Source organism: Argopecten irradians, unplaced genomic scaffold, assembly GCF_041381155.1.
Source record: "Argopecten irradians isolate NY unplaced genomic scaffold, Ai_NY scaffold_0017, whole genome shotgun sequence".
Taxonomy (NCBI): domain Eukaryota; kingdom Metazoa; phylum Mollusca; class Bivalvia; order Pectinida; family Pectinidae; genus Argopecten; species Argopecten irradians.
This window is the reverse complement of record NW_027187484.1, coordinates 395,317-419,224: the sequence shown is the minus strand read 5'-3', so window position 1 is coordinate 419,224 and position 23,908 is coordinate 395,317. Positions and strand designations below refer to the sequence as shown.

The 23,908-nt window shown below is 39.4% G+C and overlaps 1 protein-coding gene and 1 long non-coding RNA gene across 2 annotated transcripts in view; both read right to left on the bottom strand.

Moving 5' to 3' along the window:
• Positions 1-23,908, bottom strand: part of LOC138311313 (uncharacterized) — a 195,149-nt gene that overhangs the window by 146,019 nt on the left and 25,222 nt on the right. The gene's annotated exons all lie outside the window — the stretch shown is intronic.
• Positions 8,326-21,916, bottom strand: LOC138311324 (uncharacterized). The gene is made up of 3 exons (XR_011206583.1): positions 20,918-21,916; positions 9,599-9,829; positions 8,326-8,599 (listed from the first exon to the last, which is right to left on the bottom strand). It is a non-coding gene; the product is annotated as an uncharacterized lncRNA (long non-coding RNA).

The following is a 23,908-nucleotide window of genomic DNA, read 5'->3' as shown; positions in this document are numbered from 1 at the left end:
TAACATTATCGTCTATGGCAAATCATTTGGTTCTGCGGTCTCTATAGGATGACAACCGGATATGACGTTTTCATCAGTCAGCGTCCCTAGACACCGATACATTGGACCCGTATATAACTTAACTACAAGAGAAATTATCATGGAGGTGTTTTGGCAGAATTTACAGCAGAAACTAGATTCAAGAGGCCAGTTTAACGGAAACAGAAGCCCGTGTGTGTGTGGATAGGGGCTGTAGACCAACGTGGTTATGGGCGCATAGTGGTCAAATGGCCAAATGGACATAGTACGACCGAGCGAGTACATCGGGTGGCTCTGATGGTAAAGTACAGGTGGTTTAAGACTGATTTCCCACGAAAGGACATTCACGGCAAGACTCTAGAGGTCAGTCACCTCTGTCATAACAAGCTATGTTTTAATACTGAATATTGTAGTTATTGAGACGCACGAGGCAAACCAGTCCAGGAATCATTGTAAGCTTCAGAACCAGTGTTCGGGTGGTCATCGTCCCTCATGTCTACTGTGATCAGCAGGTAAGTGTGACAAATATTGTGTTTTGATGTCAAGGTCGCCTAATATCAAGGTCAAGTGACACTTACATACATTTCTATAGGTATTCACATTGACCGAGTATTAAGGCGACCTGAAATTATACCAAAATTATACCCATTGCCATTTTGAGTTCAAACTTACTCTGGGGCTCTGTTAGGCACTTTACGTAGGTTGGTGGTTTTCCTCCGGAGCCTCAGGCTTTACACAAAAAACTGAAATTCCTTAAATGACCACGGCCTCTATGGCCTCATCAATCAATCTGTCTAGCCGTCTGTATGTCTTTCTTTCTATATTTCTGTATAATTCTGTCATCTATTTAAACCATCTTGATGGGTTTTTTTTCTTCTGTTTAATACATTTTCTCTTTTTTTATTCTAATATTTACATGAAAAAACAACTAAGATTATGTTTAAGTTTCAATACTTTAATGTTTCATTTTATTTTTTTCAATCATAACTCTGTCTTTCACATAAATTTCTTCATCAATTTTACATTCATGTAATTTGAACATTTTGTCTCTTTTAGTTCTCTTCTGAACTTTACGTTGTATTGAATTACTTCGCGATTTCTCAAATAAATGTCTATTTTGTTCTTTTTCCAGATGTTTCGTCACAGAGCTCCCTGCAGCAATAGGTGATCCAATAGCACTACACAGTTCTCTAACAGCTTTGCCGGGTCCATGGTTCACGGTATACACAGCCCTATGAGCTCTCCCAGAAAAGTTTCGAGTAAAGTTCACACTAGGGGGGAGTGCATGACCTCTTCAGCCGCCTGTTCACAGATTCCACCTTTTGGGTCGACAGATTCCAAAGAGTCATTTCCAACACAGAATCGCCAAGACGACTGTTCACCTTTTCCATAAGTAAATTTTCTCCGCCACAGATCTTAAAATCACTTGGTAAGTATGTGCTGTTTGTAAGCCAGTTCTTTGTTTTAGTCCCAATACACACTAGAGATTTGGTTTTACACACAGAATGTTTACCTTGATAGCACTTCACGATTGCCTCCCTTACACCGCGAGCCGCACGTTGTAAGGGAACTAGACTACCACAGTGTCTGTCATAAAGGCGAGATAACTCTGCCTGGCATCGAGCAGCTAGATCACAGCTGAATTTTCTCTTGATGGTTTGTCTCTCTTTCCTTGTTGATCCTGGCATTATTTCTTCAAGTTTAACACACTTAGAGATGTTTTTTCTAAGATTTCTTGTTATATGAATAGGGTCCAGATTGTGTGTTGGCTTTGTACTTGAATCACCGAGTTTATAAATCTTTTCAGCTGCCTTGAATGCACCAGTGTCCGAGTCCGTGACAAGCTTGTCTACCTCCAGACCATCTTCTCTGAGCTTCTGCAGACTTTCAAAACAGTATGCTTGCTCATTACCAATCGATGAGGCTACAGGTAAGTTTCCTTTACAGTCTGTGGTATGTTCACTACTACAGGGTGGCCACTTATTGCACAGTTTGTTTTTGGTGACAAGGTCTAACACATACTGTTCCTTGGTATTGTGTTCTATGCTGCTGAACATTACTTGAGTTGCTGGCTGAAATGGTGTCTTTCCTCCACCTGAATATAATGGGTTGTTGTAAGTCGCATCAACCATTAGGTTAACTTTGTTCGGCTGATTTCGTCTCAGGGTGTTGATTTTTTGTACACGCTTCCGTAGTTCACTCATGTCAGTCTTGTTAATTTCCTCAATTTTGTCACACACTTTGTTAGCACTTTTCTGCATTCCTCTCTCTGAGGGGGGAGGGATATTGGCACTCATCAGGGTAAGTCTCATTGCAGCGTTACCAATTCTACTCTGTGTAAGTCCGACTTGTACTGCAGAGTTCATTTTCACGGTGTCTCGCCCTTTCTTCCCTGGTTCCTTCATGCCTTCATATAGAGAATACACACCTGACACATAGGTGCACTTAGTACATCTTAGTCCTATTCTCCATCCCAAGCCCCGACACTCCTCTGTTGTAAAGTTAAAATCTAAATTTCCCTTGCATGAAGGCTTGTGACTGTAATGTTGGTGTACGGCATCATTCCACATATCTCTCATTTTCCCAATGTTTACAATTCTATTGGTCTCCAGTTCCTCACTCTCACTGTCAAAGAGAAATAGAGAGGCAATTAATAGAATAGTAAACATTGAACATGATATTATATGAATGTCTAATAAGTCTCAATTTTATGTAAATCTTATGTTTTTCTTATGTTTCATGTAGCTTATGACTTACCTCGAGGATGCATGTTTGGCGACCGGTAAAGGACGAAGCATTCTGTGAGAATCGGTGAGATTAACAGGTGAGGAAATTGGGGCATCCATAACCTGGTCATGTAAATCCTTTGGTAATCGCACTGTTGGGACTTGGTTAGAGTCAGAATTAGTCCAACGGTCAGTTGTCTCCCCCTTTTTGATGTATGGTTGTCTTCCTTTCTTAAACCGTCCAGCGTTTTTCTTTGAATTTACCATTATCTTGGTTCCAAAATAATCTTTTCCTTTGAGTGTATGGGTCTGTTGAATGTTTCAGAGGCTGATCATTGCTCTTTATATACACAGCAATATCCAATCAGGAGGCTTGTATCAGTAATCCTATTCATTAGAGTCGGGCTGGACACTTGACAGGCAGACACCTACCCCCTATGGTTTAAGCACCCAATCAGTTACAATCTAAACTATCTGTCTTTCATCTCTGCTGCTCTAATGTAAACATTCTGTAATCCTATCATTTGGTGTCATACTGTTTGGAAAGAGGTGATTCTTTATTGTACTGTCTGTTTCTTGACTTTTCTCTCTCTATTTTTACACTTTATTCTGATTTTTTTTTGCACAAAGTCCAAAAAATAGGGGGTATAGGAGTTATGGGTGAGTTATCTCCCCCTGATCTTCAACTTTATTTCAGTTGTTCATATTTTTCTGTAGTAAACTAACACTACTATAGATATAACCAACACCCAAAAGTCTAGGTTAAGAATTTATTGAGATATTTAATTTTACATTTCAAAATAGATTCAATTCTCATAAATTTTCTTGCAGGAATCTCCATCTCCGACACGGGTAGATAACTTGCAGTAGCAGACCAACGCATGCAGTGAGCCAACTCCCACTTTGGAATCAGACCTTATGGGCATGTAGCTTTCCAAAAATGGTAAATTTGAAAATTATGTGAAATGCTATAGGGACCGCAGAATCAAACCAAAAATAGAATCCTGGAAATCCCCTTTTGGGCACAAGATTTCATAGAGGGGTGAATGTTTCGGAGGCTGCTGATTGGGTATTCAGGGTGGATAAGTTTCAAATGTTTAATTTGTTGTTTGGGCAATACATGTAGATGTAAAATATGTAAAGAAATTTTAAAATTCTATCAAGTCTGTTTCTGACAGGGTGAGTTAATAAAGATTGGAATTTTATGAAAATTTTGGTCATTTTTTGGTGCGGAATTCAACATAAGATGGCACCCCCCACTTAAAAGTTTAGCAAGATGGTAGATTTGAAAAAAAATTTATTCACAGGTATGTGAGATGATCTTCTTCAAAATTAGTGATGGTTGACCAGACTTGAAAACTTCATTTAACCTGGACATTGGCAAACGTTAACATTATCGTCTATGGCAAATCATTTGGTTCTGCGGTCTCTATAGGATGACAACCGGATATGACGTTTTCATCAGTCAGCGTCCCTAGACACCGATACATTGGACCCGTATATAACTTAACTACAAGAGAAATTATCATGGAGGTGTTTTGGCAGAATTTACAGCAGAAACTAGATTCAAGAGGCCAGTTTAACGGAAACAGAAGCCCGTGTAGAGTGTGGATAGGGGCTGTAGACCAACGTGGTTATGGGCGCATAGTGGTCAAATGGCCAAATGGACATAGTACGACCGAGCGAGTACATCGGGTGGCTCTGATGGTAAAGTACAGGTGGTTTAAGACTGATTTCCCACGAAAGGACATTCACGGCAAGACTCTAGAGGTCAGTCACCTCTGTCATAACAAGCTATGTTTTAATACTGAACATGTAGTTATTGAGACGCACGAGGCAAACCAGTCCAGGAATCATTGTAAGCTTCAGAACCAGTTGTTCGGGTGGTCATCGTCCCTCATGTCTACTGTGATCAGCAGGTAAGTGTGACAAATATTGTGTTTTGATGTCAAGGTCGCCTAATATCAAGGTCAAGTGACACTTACATACATTTCTATAGGTATTCACATTGACCGAGTATTAAGGCGACCTGAAATTATACCAAAATTATACCCATTGCCATTTTGAGTTCAAACTTACTCTGGGGCTCTGTTAGGCACTTTACGTAGGTTGGTGGTTTTCCTCCGGAGCCTCAGGCTTTACACAAAAACTGAAATTCCTTAAATGACCACGGCCTCTATGGCCTCATCAATCAATCTGTCTAGCCGTCTGTATGTCTTTCTTTCTATATTTCTGTATAATTCTGTCATCTATTTAAACCATCTTGATTGGCCTTAGCACATTATAATTAATTAGTCAATTAATCATTAATCAATTTACATTTTCCAGACCCTGAGCAAAGTCCATCAGATGTCACATTACCAGAGCCATTGCTGTCAGTTTCTCCAAGCCTTAAGAGTACATCAAGTGGGTATCTATAAATTAATATTTACATTTTCACTTCGCTCCGCCTCAATGAAACTAGTAAACTCCGATCACTTCATTTCCCAATGAAGATGCTTGGTCACGCGCTGACCTCTGACCGGCGTGAGAATACATTTTGACATTGTTTACATTTTAACCTAGTTTTACGCCGCTTCAGTTTTGAATGAACTTTCTGAGATGTGGCCTATCGCTGTACATTTAGAAACACAGACAGAAATGTTTGATAAAGTGATATTAAAAATTGTTAGTAATATGATATTACAGATATTTTACACGTATTTTGAAGAAACGATGACTTAGGCTCAAGCCCCGGAAAATGCTGAACATAGGCTAGGCCTACTGAGCGCAGCGATGTTCATCACTCATCGAAGTAGGCATAATCGAACGCAAATAGTTAGGATAATGTGTACAATATATAGATCTATATGTGAAACGGTGACATACATGTATAGCTTAAAGATGCTCCACCGCCGACAGAGCATAAATGATATTAATCATTTGAACAATAATTGGTGTTTAATCGTGTACAAATATGCCTAATTAACACAAAAAATAATATAAAATAATTTATTTCGCCTTTAGTGCATGCGCAATCAGTACTTAATTCCATATAGGATATAGTGTCACGGAATTTTTTCGGGATGCAATTAATTATTTTTCATATTTTTAACTTGAAGTAAAATTAGAAGCTCAAACTTTTCAATGGTGGTAATGGTGTAAAGTAAGTAACTTTTGTAACAGAAGAAAAATACTAAATCGTCTGCTCCTGTTTTTTAGAGTGAAAAAATACCATTTGTCAGCGGTGGAGCATCTTTAAAAACGATAGATTCCATAAAAATACGCTCAAATACCAAACAGGCTGATTTCAGTGACATAGGCCTAACAAAACGATTCTGCGAGTGTCTAAACCCACGGCATTCGAGGGTCGTTGGAAACCACCAACATTTCAAATCAATGTTTCTCTACTTACTTTATACAGAATTTTAATCCTAAAACTCCAGTTGACAGAGAAGTTATCACATTTCAAGAATAACACACAAGTCTTCCAGTGATCTGCGACTAAATCCCACATTTTAACACGTTTTATTGAGCCCCTGAAGCATGGTTCTTGGACTGCATCGCATACCATAGACACAGGGGTTGGATTTCACAACAGGTTTAGGCCTAGTTAATAAACATTTAACTGCCAGCTACAAACAATTACCAGACGGAAATACAACATTCAGGTACATTCCACAACAATCGCAATTGATTTTTAAAAGATTTGATTATGTTTAGATACCAACTATTCAGCATTTTCACCACAATCGTCATTTTCTTCAAAACCGGACCCCTGCTAAATCGAGCAACCGGATTACACGTTGACTGCACTGCTAGTACTGCGCAGTATTTTTTTATTTGAAGCTACATGATCATGTTTTTATGATAAAATTTAAGCCATTAATTCTTGTACATAAAAACAATATTTCAAAATCGCCGTTTTTAATTGTAACAACGCGCAAAGAATGAAGTTATTTTCGGAACTACATTTTATGTTGCCTTGGTGACGAAAAGAACTGACTGGCGGCTGTTCCGTAGCTGTACATACATGTACGATAACTGGTACAATGTTGCAAATTGTATAATAATCTTATACCGAATACATATAATTTGACTATTTAAATATCCCGCTTTTGAAAAAAGTCAAATTATATGTATTCGGTATAAGATTATTATACAATTTGCAACATTGTACCAGTTATCGTACATGTATGTACAGCTACGGAACAGCCGCCAGTCAGTTCTTTTCGTCACCAAGGCAACATAAAATGTAGTTCCGAAAATAACTTCATTCTTTGCGCGTTGTTACAATTAAAAACGGCGATTTTGAAATATTGTTTTATGTACAAGAATTAATGGCTTAAATTTTATCATAAAAACATGATCATGTAGCTTCAAATAAAAAAATACTGCGCAGTACTAGCTGTGCAGTCAACGTGTAATCCGGTTTCTCGATTTAGCAGGGGTCCGGTTTTGAAGAAAATGACGATTGTGGTGAAAATGCTGAATAGTTGGTATCTAAACATAATCAAATCTTTTAAAAATCAATTGCGATTGTTGTGGAATGTACCTGAATGTTGTATTTCCGTCTGGTAATTGTTTGTAGCTGGCAGTTAAATGTTTATTAACTAGGCCTAAACCTGTTGTGAAATCCAACCCCTGTGTCTATGGTATGCGATGCAGTCCAAGAACCATGCTTCAGGGGCTCAATAAAACGTGTTAAAATGTGGGATTTAGTCGCAGATCACTGGAAGACTTGTGTGTTATTCTTGAAATGTGATAACTTCTCTGTCAACTGGAGTTTTAGGATTAAAATTCTGTATAAAGTAAGTAGAGAAACATTGATTTGAAATGTTGGTGGTTTCCAACGACCCTCGAATGCCGTGGGTTTAGACACTCGCAGAATCGTTTTGTTAGGCCTATGTCACTGAAATCAGCCTGTTTGGTATTTGAGCGTATTTTTATGGAATCTATCGTTTTTAAAGATGCTCCACCGCTGACAAATGGTATTTTTTCACTCTAAAAAACAGGAGCAGACGATTTAGTATTTTTCTTCTGTTACAAAAGTTACTTACTTTACACCATTACCACCATTGAAAAGTTTGAGCTTCTAATTTTACTTCAAGTTAAAAATATGAAAAATAATTAATTGCATCCCGAAAAAATTCCGTGACACTATATCCTATATGGAATTAAGTACTGATTGCGCATGCACTAAAGGCGAAATAAATTATTTTATATTATTTTTTGTGTTAATTAGGCATATTTGTACACGATTAAACACCAATTATTGTTCAAATGATTAATATCATTTATGCTCTGTCGGCGGTGGAGCATCTTTAAGCTTACATGTATGTCACCGTTTCACATATAGATCTATATATTGTACACATTATCCTAACTATTTGCGTTCGATTATGCCTACTTCGATGAGTGATGAACATCGCTGCGCTCAGTAGGCCTAGCCTATGTTCAGCATTTTCCGGGGCTTGAGCCTAAGTCATCGTTTCTTCAAAATACGTGTAAAATATCTGTAATATCATATTACTAACAATTTTTAATATCACTTTATCAAACATTTCTGTCTGTGTTTCTAAATGTACAGTGATAGGCCACATCTCAGAAAGTTCATTCAAAACTGAAGCGGCGTAAAACTAGGTTAAAATGTAAACAATGTCAAAATGTATTCTCACGCCGGTCAGAGGTCAGCGCGTGACCAAGCATCTTCATTGGGAAATGAAGTGATCGGAGTTTACTAGTTTCATTGAGGCGGAGCGAAGTGAAAATGTAAATATTAATTTATAGATACCCACTTGATGTACTCTTAAGGCTTGGAGAAACTGACAGCAATGGCTCTGGTAATGTGACATCTGATGGACTTTGCTCAGGGTCTGGAAAATGTAAATTGATTAATGATTAATTGACTAATTAATTATAATGTGCTAAGGCATGTTATTCAATTTGTCTGCAATCCAGGGAGAATTATAGGACCATAAATCCCCCAAGAAGGTAATTTAATGCTTAAATAAATCATGTGAAGGATTTAGTTTTATCAAAACAAACAAGGTATTCATAGAATCAGACTTTAAAGGGACAATTCAATCTAAGAGAACATTAAAATTTGTACATATATTGGGAAAAACCAGTTCCAATTGAAATTAGATCAGTCGGTTTTACTGTGATATGCTAGAAAAGTCCATGGTGGTGAAATGCGTGTGAAACTTTCAAACTCGCTTGCTGTCCTCCATTATACATTGTGGTCGAACATCTTGTATGCCGAACCCTGTCCCTTGCTCGTAGAGTAATGCAACTTTTGTCTAGAACTGCTCAAATCGCTCTGACGGTAGTGGTTTACCTTATTAGGTGAATTGTCTTGTCTAAAAATCATTTTATTACCTCCTCAGTGGTTATGTAGTTCATTTGTTTAACATGCGTGACTTTGGCTCGGGTATGGGTACAGAGTACATATTGTACCTGCTTAATCGTATTGATCAACGATTTGTAATTACAACGGTATCAAATTAAAATACTTAACAATGACGTGGAATTTGTCAATATATTGTGTTAAATGTTTCATAAGAAATGTAGAACAATACATTTATGACATATTTTGCTTCTTGGTTATGTAAAAGAATTAGCCTGAGTGAATTGTCCCTTTAAGAGAATTAGATTTTTGTAGAATATTAATTAAAAAAGAATTTGAAATACCAGAGTGTAATCTCCTCATATCTCTCAAAGACTACATGTTAGATCATTAATTGCTAAATTTGTGAAATGATGGTCAAGACTATTGGGCCACTTGTCTTAAATTTCCAAATTTTATATCAGATCTTAACTGAATAACTGTTTAGTTGAATGATGCTAAGATATTGATTATTGATAACACTTACCAAGTAGACAGAGGTGTAGAAAGGAGAGTCTCAACCTTTCATGAATGTTGAAGGTTTCTGGAGCCAGCTCCGAAATTTACTTGATGAAGTCATGGTGATCATCTTCATCACAACACTCATCCAAGACAGCTTGAGCTTTTCTAGTTTCAATATCGTAAGAATAACTGGCAGTCCTTCTGGCTGTCTGGAGCAATGCCATCCAGGTTTCCTCCCACATTTCCCTGATCATGTCTGTTGACAGTCAAATAAGATTTTCCATATCCATGATACCAATAAATAAATATGTGCTTGGGTTGGGGTTATAGAGTGTGAAAAAACAGGAGTGCCCGGAAAAAAACCACATAATCGGGCAAATAAACGCCTGTCTGTCTGCCCATGACCGGCAACTTTACAGTAGGGTAGACATTTTTTGCCATGCAACTGGTCCTTTTAACGGTAACGCTTTTGGTCCAGTTCTGATAGACTACTAAAGATATACAAAACAAAAATAGCAGTAGCATTGTAGAAAGGTTAAAGATCAAATTGAGCAAAACAGATTTTCATAATATTCTGGTTTTCAGTCAACTTTGTTGAGAGCGAATGATTCTAAAACAGATATGTGGATATTTTTTGTAAGTACAACTATGACTTTGCTAGTAAATAAACTACAAGGATGAATTGTAACTTTGTTAAAGGACCAGTAACTTTTAGGGTCAGTCGGTCCTTAGGACTAGCCGGAAAATATCCTGAAGGGAGAACACTGGTGCCAGGGATTGAATCCTGGCCGTCTAGGTTAAGGCAAGTAGCATAATCACTAAACCACATTAGCTATAATAAAATGGAAGCTATAAATGCATAGTATTACAGTAAGCTAAAAACACAATCAAAGGAAATATTAACAAGAGGCCCAGAGGGCCTGTATCGCTCACCTGATTTGTAATGCCAAATAATTTTCTGAATACAGGTTCATTGTTTCTTTTCTGAAGGAATTTTAATATTAACCTCTAAATCCCCTATTGGGCCCCACCCCTCCTGCCCCCTAGGGGTCAGAGCCAAAATTTATACAAGTTCTGTTCCCCTTCCACAAAGGATGTTTCTGGCCAAATTTGGTTACATTCCATGCAGAACTCTATGAGAAGTAGCGATTTAAAGAATTTACCTCTATTTCCCCTATTGGGCCCCACCTCTCCTACCCCCGGGGGATCAGAGCCAAAATTTATACAAGTTCTGTTCCCCTTCCCCCAAGGATGTTTGTGGCCAAATTTGGTTACAATCCATGCAGAACTCTATGAGAAGTAGCGATTTAAAGGATTTACCTCTATTTCCCCTATTGGGCCCCGCCCCTCCTACCCCCAAGGGATCAGAGCCAAAATTTATACAAGTTCTGTTCCTCTTCCCCCAAGGATGTTTGTGGCCAAATTTGGTTACAATCCATGCAGAACTCTAGGACAAGTAGCGATTGATTGAATTTACCTCTATTTCCCTATTGGGCCCCGCCCCTCCTGCCCCCTGAGGGTCAGAGCCAAAATTTATACAAGTTCTGTTCCCCTTCCCCCAAGGATGTTTGTGGCCAAATTTGGTTACAATCCATGTAGAACTCTATGACAAGTAGCGATTTAAAGGATTTACCTCTATTTCCCCTATTGGGCCCCGCCCCTCCTGCCCCCGGTGGGTCAGAGCCAAAATTTATACAAGTTCTGTTCTCCTACCCCCAAGGATGTTTGTGGCCAAATTTAGTTACAATCCATACAAAACTCTAGGACAATTAAGTAGCAATTTATAGAATTTACCTATAATTACCCTATTGGGCTCCGCCCCTCCTGCCCCGGGGACCAGAGCCAAAATTTATACAAACTCAGTTCTTATTCCCCCAAGGATGTTTGTGGCCAAATTTGGTTACAATCCATGCAGAACTCTACGACTAGTAGCGAATTAAAGGATTTACCTCTATTTCCCCTATTGGGCCCCGCCCCTCCTGCCCCCGGGGGGGTCAGAGCCAAAATTTATACAAACTCAGTTCTTATTCCCCCAAGGACGTTTGTGGCAAAATTTAGTTACAATCCATGTAGAACTCTATGACTATAGTAGCGATTTAAAGGATAACCTCTATTTCCCCTATTGGGCCCCGCCCCTCCTGCCCCCGGGGGGTCAGAGCCAAAATTTATACAAGTTCTGTTCCCCTTCCCCCAAGGATGTTTGTGGCCAAATTTTGTGACATTCCATTCAGAACTCTATGACAAGTAGCGATTTAAAGGATTTACCTATATTTCCCCTATAGGGCCCCTATAATAAAATGGTTTTTGAATCTTGTTTTGTAAAGTTGTATTATTTAGCTGTTATAAAGGTGGCCATCAGGTATATGTAGTCTTCGTTTGTTGGGTCCGTACAACGTTGAGAATTGTCGTTGAAATGATGATTGACTCTGATGTTTTTTGTCGACAATTTATTCTTTAGTACTTCATACGTTACATAGAGTCATTGTTGATATATGTGGCCCAAAATGGGACCACACACAAGGTGTGTGCTCCACACACAAGGTGTGTGCTCCTCTATGTTTCTCCTTCTCTCTTCTACAATAAGTGGTCAGCTCTATTTATACATAACAACGAGAGCATGGGGATCAGTATTTGGCCATGATATCTAACACCTGAAACATCTGATGCATGGATAGCTACTGCATAACATAAGTAACACGCTGAACCAATTAATACTGACCAGTTTCACAATTAGCATTACATATAAGATGTTCAGGCACCACATACCATTACACAACAACGAGAAACTTATACCTATAACCCAGACTATTATGTACAGACCTGGCCAGCTATCGCATGGCACTGATAACTGATAATATATATACGTTTAGACCTGGGACACACACGAATAGCTGTAAGTCTATATCAGTATCTTATGAAATAAAACTTATTATATTATATTACGTCCCCTTGTTAATAATTATTTAAATTCCGGTACACGTGACTTAGGTAAACAATAACAATTCACGGAGGTCCAGTAAAGTGAAAATACCGCGGTTATCCGAAGAGACCAAAGTTACCCAAAGACGGACAGTCTATTTAAGACTTCCTGAGGGTAGTCATTACAAAAAACATCAATCAGTGGGTAGAGAGGCGATGTAATCAACTGAAATACGAACCATGTCAACACAGTCTTCAAAGAACAATGGCGGCGTCCTTAGCAACGCACAGAAAAAATCCCGTGGAAGGCCTCCCGGCTCCAAAAATGTGTTGAAAACATCCCAAAGAGAGATGTCAACTGGCTCAAACTTCATAACAAACTATGATTTACTGAATAACAGTGATGAAGAGGATTTGGGATGGAAATGCATTGATTGCGATAATGTATTTTCCGATCCAGAGGACAAAATGTTAGAATGTGAACGCTGTACATCGCGTCATTGTATACGATGTCTAGGGAAATCGGAAGATGAATATAGAATCCTCCAAGATTCTGATTACATGTGGTTCTGCATGTCTTGCAGAGAGAATGTACAGAAAAACATAGCAACAGATCTGAAGATCGAGGAACGTTGCCAGGCTATTATGGAAAAATATGAGAAAAGAATAACAGCTATGGAGGATCTGATCAAAACCAAATGTTCGCAGTCCGAGGTGCGAAAGATCGTCAAAGAAATGAGAGCGTCAGAGCAGGAAAACAATATTGAATGGCCTAAAATTACTGACATCCCTCAATCCCGATCACCACCACAGGATATCAAGAATGTTTTCTCTGAGATAAACGAAAGAAAAGCTAGAGAGAGCAATATAGTGGTATACGGTGTTCCAGAAACTGAATCTACGGACAGTAAAGTAAGGAAGGAACACGACACAGGTATTGTCTATAAAATCCTCAATAAGTGTGAAGTACATGATCTTGAAGGAAAGGTTACCAGATGTTCCAGAATTGGACAATATCATCAGAATAACAAGGAAACAAATAGGAAAAATAGACCTATGCTTGTGTCGTTGAACAATCCTGAAACAAAAAAGAGTATTTTCAGGAACATCAAAAACTTAGGCCACGACCAGGAACTAAAAGATATAAGAATAAGCAACGATCTCACTAGGGCAGAAAGGGAACAAGAAAAACAGTTATGGGAACTGGCTAAGGAAAAAAGACAACAAAATTCCTCGGGGGAATATACCTTCAAAGTCCGAGGACCTCCCTGGGCCAGATCAGTGAAAAAAGTGAGGAAAGCAGGTTTTTAAATGGAAACTTCAACCATGAAGATAAAGACAGAAAGCAGAGGCTTGTCGAACACCTAAATTGTATGTATACTAATGCGGATCAACTAAAAAACAAAATGACAGAATTAAACATAAGAGTGAGTAACTACAAACCAGATGTAATCGGAATTACTGAAGTGAAAGCAAAAACTAGATTACAAAGTTACAAGGAATCAGAATACAGCCTAGATGGAAATGAAAATTATTCACTGTTCAGCAAGAACATTGAAACCCCTTCAGGTAGGGGGTTACTGATGTTAATAAATTCCAAGTTCATAGCAAAAGAAGTAATAATGGAAACACAGTTTCGTGAAAATCTGTTTGTAGAAATTAAAACTGGGAAAACTACAAAACTGCTAATAGGATTGATATACAGATCGGAATCGGGAACCATGGACAACAACAAAAAATTACAAGATTTGATTGAAGAAGCCGCTCAGAAAAAACACAACAAACTTTTGATAATGGGAGACTTTAATTATCCAAATATAAACTGGGAAACATGGAATACAAAGAGCGAGAATACAGATTCTCTCATATCAGTCCGTGTTTGATAGAGTTTGCCCATGTAAGATAGCTATGTAAGATAAATCTATCTTACATAGGATTTCACGCGCGCGGAGTAATTTGTGGTACAAGGGAGACAACCCCTACAGAATCGTCTGCTCCTGTCAATCTGTCATCATGTCAACAAATAACAATCAGAAGACGAGATTTATGAAAATGGATGTGAGCTCGTTCATAGAAGAACAGGAAAACGAAAACACTGCTAGGAAAACGGCATCACATCTGAAACTTTTTAAGGAATTTCTCGGTGAAAGGTATCCCGATGAAAATCGTACAATTAACTGTATTGTCCCGTCAGAACTTGATATGTATCTGTCTGAGTTTATAGTCTGTGTTCGCAAACCTGACGGTGAGGAGTACGAACCATCGTCAATACGGGGGATGATTTCAAGCTTTGATAGACATTTACGGAAAAGAAATTACGGAACAAGCATAATTGGGGGTCCCGAATTTAGTAAAACTAAGGATGCGCTTAAAGCCAAACAACGCGACTTAAAATCGCAGGGAAACGGGTCTAAGCCTACAGGGCTTCGCCAATATCAGATGAAAATGTTGAAACGCTATATGCAATGAATTTGCTTGGGAAAAACAGTCCCAACTCCGTGCTAAATACCCTATGGTTTCAAAATACATTGCATTTTGGTATGAGGGGTGGATCAACAGAGCATCGCGCAATGTGTTGGGGAGATATCGAATTGAAACACGACTCCGAAGTTGACCTAGACTATTTAGAATATCACGAGAGAACGACAAAAACAAGAACCGGTGACGATATCCGGAACATTAGGCCCTGCCCCAAAGGATGTATGCCACTCCTCAGACCCCCGAGAGATGTCCCGTGGCATTGTACTGTTTTTATGAAGCAAAACGTCCAAGTGACTTTTGTAACACTAACGATCCGTTTTATTTAGCAGCAGTTACCAATACCAAAACGCCTGATGTAAAAGAAAGGTGGTTTTTACGTGCCCCTGTGGGCAAATGTAAACTAGACAACATGATGAGAACCATGGCTAAACAAGCAAACCTACCTGGATGTGAACGCCTTACTAATACCAGCGTCCGGAAATCACTGGTCCAAAAGCTGACAGACAACCACGTTCCCGATAGTCTCCAAGTCTACGTCACAGGTCATAAAAACACTCAATCGCTCAACAACTACAGAACTCTAAATGACAGGCACAAATTGGTGATTTCGAACATGTTATCCAACACAAAAAGCACAGATTTGGTCCCATTCTCTGTTTCAAGATCAGTACCACTCCCCCATGGCCAGGCCCCCGAAACCATTCCTTCATCTCACTCTCAGCAAGAAAACACAGTTAATACTGTATCACAGAAAAGATCTGACACCCGTATAGAATCCTTATTCGCGGGATCACACATGAATAACTGCCAAATCACTGTGAACATTACAACACATGCTCCTCAACAAAAACGTCGTCGTATTATGGTGATCGACAGCGATTCTGAATAGCCTTGACCGAGATTCGTGAATGGGATTCTGATGACACCCGTGACGTCACGTAATGACGCAGTGTTTTGTGTGTAGTGACTGGTAGATAAGCGACATTCACTTCGTTTTCTTCAAAATGTCACAAATATCAAATTTTAAATTGAAATGCGTGTAGCATAATAAATATCAACCATTCATTTGTTAAAGGAATATGATTTTGTTTATTTTCTATCTTCTCCAGTGGTACTTTATATTGCGGATTCACGCATATCTCTCGCTGTGCGATCAGGTCTACGTCAAAAGTCGGTCATGCCATAGATTTTTTTTATTTAGATTTATGTATTCGCCAAGCAAAAAGCATACCCTATGTTTTATTTTTACCGCAAACTTCGTTTGCCAAAAACGGGTATGCTCTTTCCGAATATCTAATTATTAAAGTAAAAAAACTTGAAATAAAAAATCTAAATTTATAAGAAAATGGAGGTCCTCGGGGGCATTTTTGATATAAATTTGTTAATTATATGAGAGAAAAAGACTCTTTCATTATGTATGCATGTAGGATAGGGGTATTCCACCCTCGGGGTCAGAAAATGTGGTAAAACCCTCGGCAAGCCTCGGGTTTTACACATTTTCTGACCCCTCGGGTGGAATACCCCTATCCTACATGCATACATATGAAAGAGTCTTATATTCTCAAGAATACAAGTTCATTCAAAAACTCCAAGACAACTTTCTTTTCCAACATGTCCAAGAACCAACAAGATGGCGAGGTCAAGACAATCCGAATGTCCTAGATCTTATCATAAGCAAAGACGAGCATTCACTATCAGATATTGAATATCAAAGCGCTTTAGGTAAAAGTGATCACTGTGTACTACTGTTTAAGGTCATTTGTAAAGTAAAGATAGCTCTACAAAGCAAGAAGAAAAAGAGTTATAAAAATGCCAATTATGAAAGGATAAACGAGGAGATAAGTGATACCAACTGGGACGAAATAATTATGAACTCTAACAACATCAACGAGAATTGGAACACTTTCAAAAAGGTGGTCAAAGAAATAGAAGAAAGCCATGTCCCTACAAAAAATCATTAAAATAGGTCGGAACAACAAGCATAGTTTCCCAGCAGATACAATAACACTTGAAGCCATAAAAAAGAAGCATTCGTTATCAAGGAAGGCTGCAACTACAAAGGATATGAACGTGAGAAAGGAATACAATAGGGTCAGAAATAAAGTAAGGAAATTAACACGCAGATTGAGGAAAGAATATGAGCACAATATAGCGATAAAGGCAAAGTCGGATCCAAAAGCAATTTGGAATTATATAAAATCTAAATCTACGTCGAAATCAGAGATTGGAGAACTATATGCAAAACCAGCGGACAAAACTTCAACTAAAGTTACATCAAATAAGGGAAAAGCTGAAGTGTTATGTCGGTTTTTTTAGCAGTGTATTCATACAGGAATCGGACACGACCCCTCATCTGTACATAAGAGAAGTCGCCGAAGAGATGTCACAAATGAATATAGAACAAGAAGCTGTATCAAAGATCCTAAAAAATCTCAAACCGGATAAATCCCCCGGACTAGACGAACTCCACCCGATGTTCCTGAAAAACACCTCTGGTACAATATCATATCCAATAACGAAGTTATTCAACCAATCAATTTCAACAGGAACTCTCCCGGATGATTGGAAAAGGGCTCGAGTGTGTGCCATTTTCAAAAAAGGAGATAAGTGTGAACCGGGAAACTATAGGCCTGTAAGTCTCACGTCAGTTGTTTGTAAAACACTAGAAACTCTAATAAGGGATCATATAGTAACATTTATGAGGAAAAACAAGTACTTCTCCAACAAACAATACGGTTTCTTATCAGGTAGATCAACAACATTACAACTTTTAGAAGTTTTGGATAAATGGACAACTGCTTTAGATAAAGGTGACGTAGTCGATTGTATATACATGGATTATCAGAAAGCTTTTGATACAGTTCCGCACAACCGTTTACTGAATAAATTAAACTCATATAATTTCAACCAGCAGATGAAAACTTGGATTTCATCTTTTTTGAAAGGAAGACATCAAATGGTAACAGTGAATGGCAAAAATTCCGAATGGTCAAGTGTAACATCAGGAATTCCACAAGGATCGGTTCTTGGACCCTTATTATTTGTGATATTTGTTAATGATCTTCCAGATATAGTGCAGTCAGACGTATACTTATTTGCGGATGATACTAAAATATTCAAGGCTATCCGTGGCAAAGATGATGCTTTAGATCTGCAAAGTGATTTAGATACAATGTCGAAATGGAGTGAAACGTGGCTTCTAAAAATGCACCCAGATAAATGCAAACACATGAGGATACACAAACAGAGAACAAGAAACCAACGTGAGGAAATTATACAATACCAGCTCAATGGAAAAACACTGCAACATATAGACCAAGAAAAAGATATAGGAGTAGTTGTAGATTCCACGTTAAGCTTCGACACCCATATATCAGAGAAAGTAAAAAAAGCCAATTCCATGTTTGGACTTTTGAGAAGAACTTTTCAGTTTTTAGACATCAAATCATTTATTCCGCTATATAAATGCTTAGTTCGGTCTCATTTGGACTATGCTTGCCCCGTATGGGCGCCTTACCTACAGAAGCATATAGAAATGATAGAAAGTGTCCAAAGAAGAGCGACAAAATGTCTACCAGGAATGTCACATCTAGCATACAGTCAAAGGCTGGAGAAACTGAAATTACCAACATTGGCATATAGAAGAATACGAGGAGACATGATAGAACTCTTCAAAATTTTAGATGGAATATATGACTCCGAATGTTGTAACATTTTATCTTTATGGAAAGATGCAACGGACCGCGAGAGCAGCAGGGGGCATAGGAGGAAGCTATTCCATACAAGATCAAACTATGAGATTAGGAGAAACTTTTTTTCACTAAGAGCTACTAAGATATGGAACGATCTACCAGAGAATGTAGTGATGGCGCCAAATATAAACTCCTTCAAAAATGCGTTAGACAAACATTGGAAAGAACAAGAACTCTTATACAACTACAAAGCCTTTATACATCATTAATTTATTATTATTACCGGATAAAAATGCATTAACTGTAAACTCTATATTTTGTCTGAGTCTGGTATAGAGGACTTTACATATAAGTCCTGAACCAGAAATAAACTTATCTTATCTTATCTTATCTTATAATAATAATAAATTTAAAATAAAACTTATTATATTCCGCTAGGTAGTAGCTGGTGGCTAGCAAAATTCAATACTCAGCTCACCTGTAATATCACTTATTTTCTCTACGAGTACATCAATCACAACTGTTTAGTAGTGATTATATATATATAGCTTAGGGCATGGTTGTTTTTCATTCCTTTTCTTTTGTATTTCTTTCTCTTTGTATACTTGTTTTACAGCCCTAGCAATCAACTACAGATGCCTCGTATATATATATTGTACTACCACCGGACGTATGTACAATGCCAAGTGACCTCGGAGCAGACTGGAGAATTTCAGCGCAGAAATGGGTGCTTAAAGAATTGTAACAGGCCCCCTTGCTTACTTTTGCAATGAATGTATATTAGAAGATGTTGTCGAGTATTACAATGGTGAGACCATAATAATTGTTATTGTGAAATGGACATCAATCAGCAATTGATTTTACCCCTAACATATATATTTGCACGCGTTACACTTTCCACTGTGCAAAGTTAGACACCACCAAACATAACATAGAGAGTTGAATAATTTTCCAAGGCAGAAAAAGTTTAAGCTCCATGTCTCGGAACTCCGTACACGAAAACTTTAAGATTATAGATAAACGTAATAATCCCAAGATTCCAGCATTTATAAAGAAAAAAACCAGAACAATGTCCCAAGAGTCTTTTAACCAAGTTAAATTTCCTTTATACTTTTAGACAATTCCAAAATCAGAAGAGTACTCATAGATAATTTTTCTTTCTGCCTTGGACACCACCTCCTTTTTACACGACTTTAGAACTAAAGGAAAAAAATATGACATTATGGGGAAAAAAAAAGTTCACAAATACAAAAACATACAATTAACAAAACAAAGTTTTCCACCGGGCCCTAAACGATCCTACAAGACTGGGGAAGCCACTCTTATGATTTTACTTAACCCAGCTCGAGTGAAAATTTGGGGTTGACCAGAGACTTTCCCCGTTACTTATATACCCCCCAAACTAATTAAGTCTGACCACGTGAGTACAAGACCCCAGTGTTGGTCGTATCAACTCTAACCACCAGAACCACAGTCCCCACAGTGGCCAGAATACCTAACAGCCAAAAATACCCACCCCAACAATTTTGAATAGGAGAAGTCCTTGTTAGGGTTATCTCGAGGTGTTGGTCATATCAACTCTTACCACCAGAGACACCCCCAACCACCTGGATCCTCTCCCTAACTAACTACAATTATACCTACAGTCCTATCTACATGCCCCTGGTCGCCCCCACCAATTACACTTAACATTACATACCACCAGTTCACCTACATAACAACCTCCCCCCTCCCCTCCCTATTGTACATATGTGTCCCCCCCCAACCCCTGCTATATACCTACCATGAATCAACTTCCCCCTCCCCTTAAATTTTCTTTAATTCCCGGATAGAGAGGTGGCGCAACTCATGAAAATATCGCCGCATTCCCGTGGGGTTCAAATGAACCCCATCGTTCAGCAGCCGGGGGACATGAGGCGTCGCCGAGCCACATAGCTCTGACCCCGGTCCCTCATCTCGAGGGAGAGGGCCAGAGACATGCGTGCCCGACGAGCCGCATATACTCCGCCCCGGTCACCGCAGGATGCCGGGTCCGCGGAAACACCGCCATGAGGGCCACCCGCTCTACCCCCCAGCTATCTAATGTATCTAGTATCATACGCAAGACCCCCATAAAATGTTGCAACCTATCCCCCCTGCTATCTAAGTCGTTCCCCCCCCCACCTGCAAGATTACTAACCCCGGACTAAACCCCTCCCTCTTCATCCGATCCACCAAGTCCACAATATCCCAAATTTTCCCCCCAGACTTACCATACAGACGAACACCCACTCCCGTCAATCCCAGATCCCGAGTAAACCTCCCCTCCCTAGGGTTATTGATAAGATTGTAAGTCTTGTTATATAGCTATGGCCAATAATGGCCACTTGGCCTGACACTAGTCGTTTCATATTTGCTTGTATATATACCTACAACATACAAAAGGAAAAGAATATATATATAACAAGAGGCCCAAAGGGCCTTAACGGTCATCTGACTACCTTGACAATAGTAAAATTAATTATATATGGTGTCACTTTGTCAGGATCATGTCAGGATCATTTTCAATTTCTTTCAACAAATTTTATTTCAAACAAGAGGCCCAAGGGCCTTTAAATATAGGAACTTAATTATACATAGTGTCATGGTTGTCATCTTCGATTTGGGATCAACCAGAGATGTAACAATACTTTGTCTGGACCATGTCAGGATCATTTCATGCAAGTTTCAGCCAAATCCCTTCGGTAGAACTTGAGAATAAGTTCAAAATGTGTTTTCAAGATGGCGGCTGTGACGGCCATCTTGGATTTCGGATTGACCCGAAAAATAACAACACTTTGTCTGGACCATGTCAGGATCATTTCATGCAAGTTTCAGCGAAATTGCACCGGTAGAACTTGAGAAGAAGTTCAAAATGTGTTTTCAAGATGGAGACTGTGGCGGCCATCTTGGATTTCAGATCGACCCGAAAAATAACAACACTTTGTCGGGACCATGTCAGGATCATTTCATGCAAGTTTCAGCCAAATCGCACTGGTAGAACTTGAGAAGAAGTTCAAAATGTGTTTTCAAGATGGCGGCTGTGGCGGCCATCTTGGATTTCGGATCGACCCGAAAAATAACAAGACTTTGTCGGGACCATGTCAGGATCATTTCATGCAAGTTTCAGCGAAATCGCACTGGTAGAACTTGAGAAAGTTCAAAATGTGTTTTCAAGATGGCGCCTGTGGCGGCCATCTTGGATTTCGGATCGACCTGAATAATAACAACACTTTGTCGGGACCATGTCAGGATCATTTCATGCAAGTTTCAGCCAAATCGCACCGGTAGAACTTGAGAAGAAGTTTAAAATGTGTTTTCAAGATGGCGGCTGTGGCGGCCATCTTGGATTTCGGATCGACCCGAAAAATAACAACACTTTGTCGGGACCATGTCAGGATCATTTCATGCAAGTTTCAGCCAAATCGCACCGGTAGAACTTGAGAAGAAGTTCAAAATGTGTTTTCAAGATGGCGCCTGTGGCGGCCATCTTGGATTTCGGATCGACCCGAAAAATAACAACACTTTGTCGGGACCATGTCAGGATCATTTCATGCAAGTTTCAGCCAAATCGCACCGGTAGAACTTGAGAAGAAGTTTAAAATGTGTTTTCAAGATGGCGGCTGTGGCGGCCATCTTGGATTTCGGATCGACCCGAAAAATAACAACACTTTGTCGGGACCATGTCAGGATCATTTCATGCAAGTTTCAGCCAAATCGCACCGGTAGAACTTGAGAAGAAGTTCAAAATGTGTTTTCAAGATGGCGCCTGTGGCGGCCATCTTGGATTTCGGATCGACCCGAAAAATAACAACACTTTGTCGGGACCATGTCAGGATCATTTCATGCAAGTTTCAGCCAAATCGCACCGGTAGAACTTGAGAAGAAGTTTAAAATGTGTTTTCAAGATGGCGGCTGTGGCGGCCATCTTGGATTTCGGATCGACCCGAAAAATAACAACACTTTGTCGGGACCATCTCAGGATCATTTCAGGTAAGTTTCAGCTTCAATCCCACTGGTCAAACTTGAGAAGAAGTTCAAAATGTGAAAAGTTAACGCACGGCGGACGGCGCACGGCGCACGGCGCACGGCGGACGGCGCACGGCGCACGGCGGACGGCGCACGACGACGGACGAAACATGATGACTATAGGTCATCCTGACCCTTCGGGTCAGATGACCTAAAAACACGTCATAAATACATCCGCAGATTAGACATGAACATACTGAAACTACTCATCAATACTAGGTCTGAATAAATTGAATGCTCCTCACTATGCGTATTATTCCTTAAAGTTCTGATGCCCCCTGGGGGGAAGGGATATTCAGGGGTCGACACGGTGTCCTCCAGACCCCTGTGCTGCGCGGTTCGGGTTTATTACCCTGCCCGATCGGGCCCAAACTATAAATGTTCTCCTTGTGTAACACTGAAATTCCCTGGAATCATGTACAGGGTTTTTTTTGTTACCATGGCCAAAGACCACACCCCAATGTCCCGATACTTATCACATCAAAGTTCCTCCGGGCACTTTATATCACACTTTCCGGAATAACAATAAGGACGTCTGGGTCCAGGCAGGGCCGTACGCATTTCCCCAAACCGCTTTGACGTTGTGGCACCAGCAATGACACAGGGGCCTGGGTCCTCTTCCTTAGTTCCTCCCCCCAGGTCAGGGGCACCAGTACACAGCAAACATGAAAAACAAGTTGAACAACAAATGTTAGTCCTATCAAATTGTAATATCAATACTATTAAATTACAACAACCCCTCAAATATCCAAATTACAAGTTTGTATTTTCAGTACTGGCCTATCAGTTTCGGAATTTAACTCACTCTAACCCAATATCAGTTACTACAATAAATCCTACTTAGTCCCCTTTACCTATGAGCGGCCTCCCCAGTAATACTGTCGCCCATCCTTCCCCCGTACCCTGTTACACGACACCTCCCATGAGCATTCGCAATGAAAGTTTTTTTACCCAGGATTGTAAAGCCTATATTTCATTTCCCAAATCCGCATTGTCCACATTCTCACCAGTACTAATGTGAAACGCCTACACAAGTTTCGTTAATCAAGCTAACAAGACTAGGTCCAAAATATTAAAGAGAAACACAGTGCAAGCTATAAATAGCTCACACCTGAGAAATTATACACACAAGCGTACCCACTCAACCGAAACGTAAACAGTACACCTGTATAAATTCCACAACCACAGGGATTCGT